At 36.1% G+C, this 15,131-nt stretch overlaps 1 protein-coding gene and 1 long non-coding RNA gene across 2 annotated transcripts in view; both read left to right on the top strand.

The window, feature by feature from the left end:
* Window positions 1-15,131, top strand: part of PolH (DNA polymerase eta) — a 419,141-nt gene that overhangs the window by 26,719 nt on the left and 377,291 nt on the right. The gene's annotated exons all lie outside the window — the stretch shown is intronic.
* The window catches only part of LOC148949486 (uncharacterized), a 36,865-nt gene continuing 31,040 nt past the window's right edge, over window positions 9,307-15,131 (top strand). Inside the window, exon 1 of the long non-coding RNA XR_016142138.1 lies at window positions 9,307-9,388. This is a non-coding gene — a long non-coding RNA (uncharacterized LOC148949486). The remainder of the gene's footprint in view (window positions 9,389-15,131) is intronic.

Genomic DNA, 15,131 nt, shown 5'->3' with positions numbered 1-15,131 from the left:
CTAGTGAAAGCTTTAACATAACGAATGGGCACATTTGCTGATCATAAAGGTAAGACAGTTCTGTTTTTATAATTATCAATGGGAACTTCCGGAAGAAAGTGAAAATTCAAAGCAACAAAAGGGAAGGCTAGTAGGAAGAGAGTTCCAAACACACAGACAAAGCAAGTAACGGCTTTTTCCTTTACCTAATTTTGCAGCGGCATCTAGCAGCATGAGGTGAAAAAATACAATGCTTTTGGTAGACGATACTAAGATTCTTCGTCATTAAGACGATGGTTTGCATTTTACCATGAGATTGCTAATGTTCAATCGCCCGAGCCACATTATAGTCACACTTGTGGCTGCTAAACCCATTGTCTTGAATACAAATACAACGTCTGACTATTGACCTAGTTTTTGAAATTCGCGCTAACCCATCCCTTCAAGGCTTTCTCTAAAGTGGCCCTCACACACAGGTCGCAGAGTAATTTAAGTCCACTTTACGACCCGTCGTAAGGTTTAAAGTACATTACCGCACTGATCTGAAGTGGTCGATAAGGTCTTAAACTGAATTAAAACTTTAGTGGAAATTAGGAGCTTTCCTAGCTCAAGCAGTTTTCAAATGTTTTATGTTGTGAGGTAGAGCAGAAATAGAAGGAAATAATTTGTGTTGCCTGAAGAATGCGACGCGTCATATTTAAGACGCTGGCTGTATAGTTCCTAAATTCCATTTTTACGTGTGAAAAGCGGTAAACCTTACGTACAACTTATGGTACTTTGCTTCCTCACTTTACATCCTATATCTGAGCGCCGCTTAATTGGTGAAAATTCTTAACTGCGCCTCCTGGCTTGAGGCTGATTAGAGGTATTGAACTCACAAATCTTATGGTCAGATTCGCTTTATGGGTTGATTTCGTGTCAAAAACAGGGCTTAGGTTTGAGTTTAGCCCCAAGTGTGACTGCAATGTGGCTCGTACAAAAAGCTCCTCTTTCTTGCCTAATAAATTTTTGTTTGCAGTTTTATATAATACCCTATTCGTGTAGGAAGAAGATGAACGTTGTAAGCTCTGTAGCCGCAGCATCTGTACTGGTGGTGAAAGTGTCAGAATCACGAACAAAGGAGCTCTTCAAATCAATGAATCCAGTGTGCAACGGGATGAAAAGATAACAGTTGAAGATAGTGAAATAGTACACATCCAGTGCAGAAAAGACTACTGCCGTCCGGCGTCCATAGCTTGTCTCGTAAAAAGAAAGAATGACGATCCCGGCGATACTGTAGTTTCTTTAAACAGATCCACTAGATCTAGTCAAGATGAATATGATGTGAACTCAAACTATATGTTTGCAATACGAAGCTAGTCCTTCCGTTTGAGAAGAAAAAAAAAGCCAAAAATGACGAGTGCCGAAAATTGACCACAATTGAAGTGAAAAATTGATTCTTCAGTGCTGTGATTCTAGGAAAAATGACGATTGGGGTAATGCTGTCCGCGGCAATCTGAATTCTATAAGCTCGGATTTTCATGCAGCTGATGCAGCGTATCATAAGTTATGCTACTCTAACTTTAAAACTTTTAGAGAGGTTCCAAGGCGGTACTCTAGTGCAACTGATCTGGTGAACGCTGCTGAAAGACCACAGGAGAGTACAAATCGAGATGCATTCATTAAAGCTGTTAATTATTTCAAAGTATTCGAACATAAACAGTTTACAGTGAAAGATATAGCAGAAAAGTTGAGGCTTTTTCTTGAACCAGACCTGACGCCGCACACCACAAAGCATATAAAATGACAACTTAATGAAACCTATGGCAACTGCATTGTTATAACTGACATAGGCCGACAGATTGGTGTTTTGACTTTCCGACAACTAGCACATGAGATCCTTGGTGATTTTACAGAACTCCACAGCCGAGTGAAGAACACCAGCAGAAGTTTATGATAGAGACAGTGGCCAAAGTAATTAAGAATTATTAAGTTAGTGCAGTGTACAGACTCTGACTACCCGAACCTGAGCAGTATAGAAGAAAAAGGAAAAGCTGTGAATTTCTTACCACAATCTCTGAGACTCTTTCTTTTTCTGCTAATCACGGGATCAGACAAGGACCTACTCGTAGGTTCAATCAATCAAGCAATAAAGAAGGCTTACCATCCCTAGTATGTAATCGCTTATATGAAAGCGCATCTTAGATCCCAGCTGCACCAACACTCTCGTTTACATCTTGTCATCGACCAGCTGAATAGGCTAGGTTTTTCTATTTCTTACTCTGAAGTGCTTTGATTCGAGCGTTTTGCCGCAGGAACTTATGGTTCAAAATTTCCAGGGATGACTCCTGGAACTTTCATCCAGTTCATTGGCGACAATGTCGACCACGAAATTTGCACTATCGACGGAAAATGTACTTTCCATGGGATGGGCATGCTAGCTGCCGACACAAAAAGGCTACCGTAATTTCCAATCATAATCCCAAGAGCAGTTGTAAACCTTGAAGTACTCCAGCAGGTTGGACAAGTGCCTCTCTTCTAATACAACAGAAGCCAACAGGAGAACAGTCTTGTGTACAAACCCATTGCGACCATCACCTTCGACGACAATCGATGACGTTGACCTACTAAGGCATGCAAGCTGGATATATGACACAAAACGGGTCGGATGGGGTGGATTTATGCAAGCAATTCACCATGGGTCACACAAAGGCGCTTCGTTGATTTTTTTTCTGTCTGATCGACTATGATCCCTCCGATCGTTTTGTTTATACACGACCTTACGTTTTATCTCCAATAAAGGTCGACGTACGGAATGGTGCCAGTTGTAACTTTCGAATAACCTTTGTACATGAAAGCGGTGAACATCCTCAATACTGAGCCTGCTGATAGTCCTCTCAAGGCAGCAGTTCCAATGATCGGTTGTCTTTATTGCCGTGACAGGTTTGTCACTATATTCTTGTTGGCCATGCTCTTCTTGGTTGCGACACTACGTCCCGTTTGTTTGGGATAGGAAAGGAGGCTATCCTGCCATTTCTGAAAAGTCTTGAAGATTTTGGGAATAACTTGTAAAGTATTCCTTAATCCACACTCTAACAAGGAAGAAGCCCAGCAAGCCAGTGAAAATCTTTTGCTTTGTTTCTACAAGGCTAAGAAAGGGGAGGGTCTCAGAAAAGCTGGGTACAGGGGGTTTCTTGAAAATTTGAGCAGCTCAAAGACATCAACTTTCGTGAACACAGAGGGACTTCCACTAACTCCATCGGCTGCGAAATCTCATTCTTATAGAGTCTTCTATCAGGTAATGGAATGGCGTAATGCTGTGTCAGAACTCGACCCAAAAAACTGGGGTTGGCGATTACGTGACGGATGCCTCACTCCGATCATGACAGACATCGGACCTGTTCTGCCTCATCTGGTAAATGTGATTCGTTGCAGCTGCACGCTTTCCAACTGTGACAGCTCACGCTGTAGCTGCTGAAAAATGGATTGCCTTGCACACTTGCTTGCAAATTCTGCCAAGGGATTGCGTGTTCCGATAAAGATGTTTTTGTTGATAACGATGAAGAAGACGATGTATAGTACAAATCTTTTATCTTTTCCTTTTTGATTCAATCAAAACCGTAATTATCTTTTGCTGTGATTACCGAAGTTAGTTTTGTCTTATGCTTCTATTATATAATCGAAGTAAATGAGTCGAAGTAAATGGTTTCTGACCATTTTCCAATTTATTGTTCTGTTCCCAAATTAAAAATGCTGAGCCAAGAGGATACCAGGGTTGAGTCTTAATCAAGAATTTATAGTCAGAGCAATGTTCATAACCCTTATGTCTGATCTTAGTGCTAGTGATTGGTGTTCAGTAATGAATTCTGATGATATTAATTGGGCTTCAACCTCATTAATAAGTCGGCTGACAACACTAATTGAAAAAAATTTTCCCCTAGTAAAATCTTCAAGTAAATATAAACCCAAGATGCCTTGGATGTCTCCTAGTCTTGTAAGATCAACAATGCAGAAGTCAGAGCTTTTTAAGCTCGCTTGCAAAAGCTTTGATTCTGATGATTTATCAAAGTATAAGCATTATAAGAATGTATTAACATCAACAATTAGACTAGCTAAGAAGAATTATTTTTTTTTGAAAATTCAGGAATGCAAAGGTAATTTGGAGAAAGTTCGGAGTGTAGTTAATGAAGCTTTATCTCGTAGGAAACAAACAAAGAAACAGCCTACCGCCTTCAAGAATGCAGGTGGTTCAACTATTGAAAAAGCAACAGTACCTAATGCCTTCAACTCTTACTTTACCACCCTACTAACTGTTAAGACCCCCTCCTTTTCTAAACTAGGCAAATCTTCATCAGCTGAGAGAAGTATTTTTCTAACTCCTTGTACAAGCATAGAGATCTGTGATTTTATTTCTTCTTTAAGTAGCAGTAACACAGCTGATGCACTTGGACTAACAAACCTTGTGCTTAAGTCTGTTTCTTCTTATGTTGTTGAAACTCTTACCCATATTTTTAATCTATCTATTTCAAAAGCTGTATACCCTGATTCGTTTAAAATTGCAAAAGTACTCCCTCTTTTTAAGAAGGGTGACCCCAGCTTAGTGTCAATTTATAGACCTTTATCAATTCTCCCAATTTTCTCGAAATTACTTGAAAAAGTTGTGCATAAGAGGCTTTTTTCATTCCTGTCTAATGGGGCTTCAATTGGAAGCGGTTCTGTTCTGTCTGATCACCAGTATGGCTTCCAACCTAAACTCTCTACTGCATGTGCTCTAGTTGACGTTACAGAATTCGTGCGTGTTAACATAGACAAGGGTCGTTGTGTTCTAGGACTATTTCTTAATTTTTATAAAGCTTTCAACATGGTAGATCATTTTGTGTTATTGGGAAAACTGTCTCTACTTGGAGTTCGGGGAATTGCCTTTGAATGGTTTAAATCTTACCTGTCTAATAGATCTCACTTTGTGTGTTATGATGGGAAATATTCTGATCTAGCTTCGGTTTCCAAAGGGGTACCTCAAGGCTCAGTTTTGGGACCACTCCTCTTTCTTATTTATATTAATGACCTTCCTCCATCTCCCAACCTTGATACCCACACTGTTTTGTTTGCAGACGATAGTAATTTTTTTGTGGTTGCTAATGATCTGCCCTCTGGTGTTGCTAAGGCTCAGCTTCTGCTCAACCATGTGCGTGATTGGTGTGAGCAGAACCGGATGCTTTTGAATAGCTCTAAGAGTAGTATTATTCATTTTCGAACCCCATACCACATGGCTGAACCTTCCCCAACAATCTTTGTTTTTTATGGTACTGATATAATTCCCCTGTGCTCTTGTGTTAAACTTCTTGGTGTGCATGTTGATTGTTTTCTTTCTTTCAAAACTCATATTTCCTATACATATTCTATAATTTCTCGTCAAGTGTCTATGCTTCATTGTGCCAATCAATTTCTTCCTCCCGATGTAATGCTTTCTCTTTACTATGCATTTGTCCTTCCTTATTTTTCTTATTGCTGCACTGTATGGGGCAATACTAACCATTCTTCCCTTCGGCAACTCCGAACAGCACAGAATAGAGTGGTGAAGGCAACTTTTTGCCTACCTCGACTCTATCCTACGGCTGATCTTTACAGTGATACAGGTCTAGATGCCTTAGTTGTGGTTATCAAGAAACAGAACCTAAAACTAGCTCATCGAGCCTTCAATTTCTCGCTTCCTCCAAACATCTTATCATACTTTGATCTAGCATCAACACGTAAGTGCCAGACTTTGCTTCGAAGCTCTGTTCACCAACTTCAGCTGCCTAAAAGGGTATCCTCAGCAGCTCAGAGGTCACCAATTTATAGAGCAATTGCTCTTTGGAACTCTATTCCCAGTGATTTTTCTCTTATCAAAAACTCTTCTTCCCTTTGCAGAAAAATATTCTCTAAGGCTTGAAGTAATTTTGTTTTTTTCTTTATTTCTTTATTCATTTTGCTTTATCTATTTATTCCGCTTTACTTTATATAGTTTTCTTTTCTTTTATTCTCTCTTATTATGTTGAATGAGATTCGAACCCCGCTGTTTAGTAATATTATTAATGGTTTGGAATTTTAATAAATTACAGGACATTTTCAGTTCGGATAAAATTAAGTCAAAGGTTATTGTGTAGCAGTTGTTTGTTTTTTGTTGTTTTTTTTTGTTGTTGATTTTTCTCGCATTGTGTTTATATTTTTGAGATATGGTTGTATTATTTTTCCTTCCCTGATTTGTTTTGTGTGGATTTTGTGATTGATACGAGGTCCTCTACAAGCTATGCTTCTTAGGACCTCTAGCGCTTAAGTGTATTTATGTACTTATTGTAGTATTTAATAAATTGAATTGAATTGAAATCTGCCCACGTATTCTGAAGGTCCGATGCATTGCCTCCTTTACGGTGAAAACAATGCAGAAAAATAAGATACAAATCCTATACCATGTTTTTTAATACCATGTTCATCGAGTCAAAAAACCTTGGGGGCAACATTTTGACCAGCCTTATCGCACAACAATCGAGAATTCTTTTTCCCCCCTCCTTGCTAAAGGGGGAAATTAAACCAAGTCCAGCGAACAAACAACATAACTTTCTTTTTTTTTATTTCGCCGCGCAGAAAAAGAGCAGACGTGAAGTTCGAGTGTACAATAAATCTGCCCCTGAATTTTTTACAATTTCCCCCTTTTCTACTGTTTTTACCCTGTTCCGCCGAGGGGATTTTCGGGGACTTTTGATATGTTGTATAGAATTTTTTTTCTCTACAAGACGGTGTAAAAAATTTTTACATTGCAATTTTGTCCCAGAGTTTCGTAGATTTACTTAGATTAATTCTTGGTTTGAAGAAACACACTTAAAACTGGCTTGAACTAGTTTGACGATATCTCAGGCCATCTGCATTAACCTGGTCCGATTAAAAAAGTCCAGTTTAAATCTGTCTCGCTTACGACCTCTGAACAAATATGATTTAGAGTCACATACAAGCAACACATCCTTCGCTACCGAATATAGTGGTGACAATCGAAACAATAACCTGTATAAGAATGGACATTAAATTTGTCTTGGTAGAAGTTTAAAGTGAGGGAAGGGGATAAAAATAACCAAAAACGGTATTGTACATGTTAACTGCATGGATTATAGAGTGATCGTGAACTTGTGACAGTTGTAGGGCTCAGGTTCAGCCCCCCGCGCTAGTGCCTGTCCTACCTATTAAAACAAGGCAAACCGACATGAAAGAAAGGGGTGACAGAGAGGCCTAAGGTGTCGTGTTTATTAACATCACGGAGTCTGCCTTTAGGATAGGCTTTTAGAGTTTGTCGACAGCGTCTTGATTTGAAGTAAAAGTGATTGGGAATTCAAATTGCTCCCGTGTGACAACAAGAATATCTACACGCCCTTTGTAGAAAGCTGTTTAATAAACGTTTTACTTGTTAAAGAATTGAATTTTGTTTGCAAAGAAAAGACAAGACAAGAAAAAGCTAAGTAATGAACGAAGGAATGCAAACTAACATGAAAAACAAAATCTGCAACTAGGTGAGAAGCATGGGAAAAGACCATGGAATGCCTCAATTTTCAAAACAGCAGATTCAGATAGCCATGTAGAAAAGCGTCCTCTTCTCATGTCATGGTGGCAAATATAGCGGAAAGATCAAACTTCAAAAAAAGCTGCGCAGAGTGCTTGAATATATTTCTTTTTTGCTACAAACTGAGCTAATGGAAACAAACCTGATAAGAATGATTCAGAGTAGCCACAGTAGGTCGAGCACGGTTTCACTAGTGCTTGCGGTTATTTTTACTCCTATTAGCTGATAATAGTTACTAATATCATTTGCTCCTATACCAGAGTATGGCATATTATTAAGCTCCATGTTATTATTTTTACAATTTTTTATTCAAATCTTAATTTTCTTATTCCCCCCCCCCAGCCCCTTAGAAATGCCATGAAAAATTTTAAAAGTTTTATTTTTTTTTCCTGAAAATTTTGATCATGTCAAATATGTCACGTACTCAGGATATTTAGGCTGAGGAGAAGGAGGGAATGATAAGAATAAATTTATTTGATTATTTGAATAAGAAGTGACTTGTAACACGAAAAAATTTGAATTTTGGGGAAGAGCCAGCCCCATTGCCACACTGCACACATACCTGTCTCAAAAAGTACCGTACGCTCTTTTTTTATGACACGACCTCATTTTAATGATAAAAAATGAAAAAGAGATATATATATATATATATATATATATATATATATATATATATATATATATATATATATATATATATATATATATATATATATATATATATATATATATATATATATATATATATATATATATTGCCTCTTTTTGAATTCTTGATCAGCATGCCTAAGACTCTAGGCAGGACTCTGCCTTTCCAAAAACTAACCTGACAAGTATGTGTCCAATAAGAGAGTCATGCATACTCCTGCCATTTACCCGTACCCCAGTCATGTAAATATTTGCCTCTCAATTACTTGGACTATCTGTCTTGACTTTTCTCTGTCCTACAGTTACCCAGCGTCTTGATGCAACCTATGCAACCTATTACAAAATACTTGATAACTTCAATTCAAAATCAACGGACTCAAGTATTTTGCAATAGGTTGCATCAAGACGCTGGGTAATTGTAGACAGAGAAAAGCCAAGACATACTCCAAGTAATTGAGAGGCAAATGTTTAAATGTTTATATATATATATATATATATATATATATATATATATATATATATATATATATATATGTACAGGGAGCCCAGAGGCTTCGCCGCCGGGCCCCTCCACTCGGCAGGCTTCTATATGTGCATTCTCATTGTCGCTTGTCTTCTACCTGCAGACAATTTGAGACAATTTTCGGTCTTTTCAATCTCTTCAAAGATATCTGATTATTAAAACAAGTCCGATTTTTAACAACGATATCTACTAAGCTTCAAACTTATGGATTTCTTTTTTAAGGTTTTTGAATTGTTGTAATCCCTTATTAAAATATTTACAAATGATTTTGCAACTACAAAAATGTATCTTCTGGGCTTTATCAATTTTTTTCGAATCTCCCTCTCCAAAATTTCCCTTTTTCTACTGTTGAATGCATTGTGGCTATGGAGAAGTAAGGCTCGATGTGCATCTTCTTCGACACGAACCTATCCGCTTGTCCAGGAAGGAGCACAGTCATCTTAACCTTGACCGTCCTTCACAATCTAGGCAAAATGACATGGGGTGTGGTCAAAATGATTATGTATTTTTTTGTACTGTATATACAATAATATAGTAATGCATTCTGAACAAGAATGTAAATGATAAAAATGAAAACAATAGAATCATATTTTACTTTTATAGTGATTGCTTTGTGGTATTCAGTTATTATCCGCTATATATGTATGAGAATTTGATAGAGGAGTTGTGCGGTAGGTTATTCCCGTGCATTACAGGTCAGACATTAGGTGGAAGATATAAAGCCATAATCAGCAGTATTTTTCCCATTGATTCTTCCAAAAATCCTATTGTTTGTGTTTTATTTTTCCAAGCATCTTTTGGAATTAAAACTAAAATAGATTTTAGAAAGGACGAAAAATTGTTTCTGGAACAAAATATTGTTTCTGGAATAAAATATTGTTTAGGATGTTGAGTTGTTTAACATCCTTAAAACCAAATTGTTTCTGTAATTTCATCATCTATTATATGTCGTTTATGCAATAAACGACAACAACATAGCGAAATTAAACGACCGCTCATCACCAAAGTTGTCATCGTTATTGTCATGTCCATCTCCTTACCGTCGCACCTTCAACAAGGTTAGTGTCGTCTTAAATGTCGTTTTTCATCATCTAATTACCTCTAAAATCTCCCCTTGTCTCACCTTGCTTCTTCAATCTATTTGTTGTTGAATGTATCCCCCATGGCCCGTTATCCCATGGTGTTTTATCCTGACGATGAGTTCCGTGGCAAGTTATCCTGCAATCGTTCATACAAGTTAACCGAACCATAAGCCAAAACAAACTAGTGTTGTATAGCTAATTCGTCTATTGCTCCCCAGCCTCGATTTTTTTTAAAACTATCCGCTATTGTAACCAACAGGGCACTTGCAAAGCCTTAAAATTCTCAATTGTCAAGACTACTATCTGTTACCCCCAAGTAATGTTCCTACTTCGTTAATGACTGTTGTCATTATCTCCAAAGTAAATTGTGATCTGCAATGCTTAGGGCACAGGTGCTTTTGCCACTTTTCCTTATCCTCGACTGAAAGTCAGTATCAGCAACTGGTTAAGAATGCTCCTATCGAAAGAGTTAAAGGAAAATAGGGTAATAACTTTATTGCTATATTGTTTTTAATTTGAAGTAACTTTTGTGACTAGGCTACTTTCCAAGGAAAATAATTGAATTTATTATGTATTTTTCTTACACATTTTGTTAGCATGATTCATTTTAGAAATTTATCCCGAAAGATCAGTGAAAACTGGACAAACACCAGCTGTAGTGGTTCAATAGGGCATTAGGGAAAATAAGTGCAGAATCAGTATGTAGTTGTGTTCAGGTGATTCAAAACAGTAAAAAAAAGCATGAAAAGCTTGGGTCATAAGTGTTGGTCATCCCAATTTTCTGTATATATAATTAGCAGTAAGTTTACCGCAGATGATTTCTGGCTCTTCATTCTCGGTACGAACAAAAAGCTCCTCCCACTTATTCATGCATTAGTGGGTTAGTGAGTATACGTCAATCAATTAGAAATGGTTCGAGATTGTATTATTTGTAATTGCGAAAGCAGAAAAAAACTTGGTGAGCCGGCCAAGTGGTTTGCAAGTGTCCCATCTCACTGGTATGACTAAATTTATATACATATTATGACTTTATCCATTATTTATATACAGTGGACTTAACTGATTGGCCTATGTAGGATTTCTAAAAAAGGGGGTGGGGTTGATGAAATTTGTGAAAATGAGGAAAATTTTTTCTTCTTCTAATAACTGGTGGAATAAATGTGATGGTTTCAGGGGCGGATCCAGGATTTTTTTAGGGGGGGCGCAAAATAGGTTGATCCGATAAACTTACGGTAGGAGCAAGTTTAGTTAATGCAAACTTGCGTTAATTAGGTAACTTACACTACTTTACACTACCTTAGGGGGGGGGTGCCCCCCTCGCCCCCCCTCGGGAGACGCCACTGGATGGTTTATATTTTTTTTCACGTCGTAATATTTATTGTATCAGATTGGAGTTCCTGTGAAACTTGAAAAAGGCTAATTATCTGTTTTGGCGGAGAGCCAAGATAAGAGCTAGTTTCGTTTTCAATCAATGTTTTCGTATGAAATGGACAGACATTTCCTGAACTTTAAAGAATAAACACCTCTGTTTGAAAATCTTTGCACTTTGTGAATTTAGATAGCGATAAGGGTTCCTGACCTAAACTATACAACCTACTGCAAAATACTTGATAACTTCAATTCAAAATCAACGGAACAATTCAAAATCTATTGTAGACAGATAAAAGCATCTCACATATGAACTAATTTTATATATATATATATATATATATATATATATATATATATATATATATATATATATATATATATATATATATATATATATATATAACCGAGGGTACCCCAGCACTCGACACACTTGTATACATGGATTCTCATTGTCGCTTGTCTGCTAATTTTATATAAATAAAGTTAGTTCAGATGTTTTTAGGAATTACAAGTAGGTTTCGAAGTCTCGAGTTGGTTTCAAAGGCATTTTGAGAAAGTTTCTCCCAAATACGTGTTCCAGGGTAATCGGACCGCTGATGGCAGATCAAACGAGAGGAACTGTTTGTACGCGCCGATATAAATATATATATATATATATATATATATATATATATATATATATATATATATATATATATATATATATATATATATATATATATATATATATATATATATATATATATATATATATATATATATATATATATATATATATATATATATATATATATATATATATATATATATATATATATACATATACATATATATATATATATATATATATATATATATATATATATATATATATATATATATATATATATATATATATATATATATATATATATATATATATATATATATATATATATATATATATATATATATATATATATATATATGTATTTATATCGGCGCGTACAAACAGCTCCTCTCATTTGATCTGCCATCAGCAGTCCAGTTACCCTGGAACACGTATTTTGGCAGAAACTTTCTCAAAATGCCTGTAAAACCAACTTGAGACTTCGAAACCTACTTTTTATTTCTAAAAATATCTAATAATAAGATTGCACTACTAAGTACCAGTTTTCATATATGTATTGGAATAAATTAATTTAAAATTAGTTTCTTCAAAATTTAGTGTTCCAACGTTGAAGCCAAGCTTCACGTTCAAGAGAAATCCGACTTGTCTACCCGTGAAAAGATCTAACGTGGCTTATGTTTAAATACGTTCTCTGGAGCACTCGCACCTCGGTCCGGGTTTTTATAATGGGTGAGATAGGGAAATATCATACTGCTAATTATGTATACAGTGCCCCAATTAAAGAACATAGAGAGCATTTCCACTGAACTGAGACACGCTAGATATTATTAGTGATTCTGCTGTGAGAAGCTATTATGAGTTTCAAGCCATTTAAAAAAACATTCTTTGTGTTTCATTACCTCCCATTTTTTAACGATGAGAAGCCTCAGTTTCAGTCTCACTGAAACTGAGTTATCAAGAGACGCTTTAAACTTTTTGCTGCAGTGGAGTGGAGAATGAATGTACGTTGAATGCATCATTCAAATGAAAACACTCTGAAACAGGGGTCGGCAACTTTTTTCGGCTAAGGGTCAAAATCAGCCAAAATGTGAATACTAAACACCTTTGGGTCAGTAATGTTTTCATCTTAAAACAGTCATTTAGTGAATGTACTTTAAGCAACTGCAATACTAATTACGGCAGTAGATAAAAGACGTTTTGATGCAACACTGAACTGTACCAACTGATAATGGCATTTCTTTGATTCCATCTTTGATATAAATGGTTTTTCGTTGGTACAATTGCTAAATGCTGCAAGAAAGCTAGTAGACGTTGCATGATTGTTGATGGTGAAAAAGCTCTAAGACTTTGATTCGTTCATCCAAATTTAATAAATTTTTGGCAATGCTACAGATGGTGGTATTTACTTTTAACATCAATAGCAGCACTCCTATATTCCCTAGGATCCCGTACCGGTCCTGCCAGTCTTCGAGTTACAATAAAATAATCAATAAGGTTAAGTGTCTTACCACGATGTGAGTGGCATATGAACTTGTGGGCTCGTCTATGATCAAATGCCGTATTGTTTATGGCAGTGGTCGGCAAACTTTTTCGCCAAAGAGCCATATATGTACATTACCAGGATTAAAAAAAAAATTTAGAGAGCCAGATCGGTTTATTAATGTAGTAAATCTTTATTATGATTTTAGACCTTCATTAAATTACGGGTACACTGAATGAAACTTGATTTCAAATTAATAAAGATTATATTTATTGATTAAAAAAAGAATTAAAGTAAGATATCCATACATTTAAATATGACAATAACTGACAAACACTTAATGCAAATAATGTCCTTGCATCTCCTTGGTCAGTTTGAGTATGTTAGGTTTGTATGTTGTTGTTTTTATTTTTTGGCACAATTGCAGGTTCTCATCAATAAGACGACTTCTCAATTTACTCTTGATAAAATACATGCTTGAAAAAGATTGTTCGCATGAATATGTAGAACCGAAAAGGCAAAGAACACCAAACCCGAGTTTTTTCAGCTGATCATAAGAGTCAGGAATACTACTCCAGGCGTTGAACATGATCATGTCTTTCTTCTCCAGGTCTTTCAAAGCAGACCACTTGTGTTGTGAACGAAGCTCACATTTTTTCTTCTCAAGTATTTCCAAATCAACACAAAAACGTTCAAATTTAGAGCTCCCTATTTCCTTGTTTTTTAAATCCAGCAATTGTATTTCGAAGTTACTAATGTCGATGCCAAAAGGAGAAAAATTTAAATCTGTTATCGTAGCTTTAAGGGGGTTTTTGGCGAATGCTAAGGTCACTTTGCTGTTTTTAAATTCCTGAAACCTGCTGAGAAATGCTTCTCTCATTTTTAAAATGGTGGTTTTGAAGTAGTGTTTGTCAATAGAGGAATTATTTTTTGGCGATGCTTCAACAGGCTCGGAAAGTGAAACAGAGTTTCCCATTCAAAATCTTGAGCAAAAAGAGATAATTTATTTTCGTATGAAGTGACTTCTTCTAACATCGAAAAATAGTATTTCCTTTCCCTTGTAGTTTATGATTAAGCTGGTTTAGATGAGACGTAACGTCTATCATGAAATAAAGTTTTGTATTCGCTGATCGTCCGTTAGTTATGGATAGTGAACACCCTTCTCAAGAAGAAATGATTTGATTTCTGGTAATAGTGATGCGAAACGTTTTAAAACGTTTCCTCTTGATAACCAACGTACCTTGTTATAAAGCACAAGATCAGCGTACTCACTCTCCATTTCAACTAAAAATTCCTTGAACTGATGATGATTCAGAGCTTTAGCCAAAATGGAGTTAATTATAGTAATCACTAATTCCATAACTTTACGAATTTCTTCTGGAAATGTCTGAGCACAAAGCGCTTCTTGATGAATGATGCAATGGTAAGCAAGTATCTCGTGATTAATTTTTTCTTTCAAAATAGCAAGAAACCCTTTTCTTACGCCAGTCATACTTTTGCCCCGTCTGTTGAAATCGACACAATTTTATCGAGAGGAATATGATGTTTATCCATACACTCAATTACAGCATTTGCGATATCCTCTCCACGTGTCCGATCTTTGAGTGGCAATAATCCTAAAAGTTCTTCTTTAGGACCAGTATGAGAAATAAATCTTACAAAAAGCGAAACTTGCGATGCATCATTTATGTCACAAGACTCGTCAACTGCTATTGATAAAGCCGAAATCAATTTCAGATCTTCGATTAGCTGGATGGTTATATTCGAAGACATTTTAATTGTTCTATCTTTCATTTTTTGGCAGACAATGGACCCTCATTAATTTTTTTTAGAATATCTGCTTTATTGTTAAAACACCGAAATAGCTCTTC

Source organism: Artemia sp. Qi Xiang Cuo, chromosome 8, assembly GCF_049724085.1.
Source record: "Artemia sp. Qi Xiang Cuo chromosome 8, ASM4972408v1, whole genome shotgun sequence".
Lineage (NCBI taxonomy): Eukaryota > Metazoa > Arthropoda > Branchiopoda > Anostraca > Artemiidae > Artemia > Artemia sp. Qi Xiang Cuo.
The sequence above is the reverse complement of the archived record's forward strand: the minus strand, read 5'-3'. Positions and strand labels throughout refer to the sequence as shown.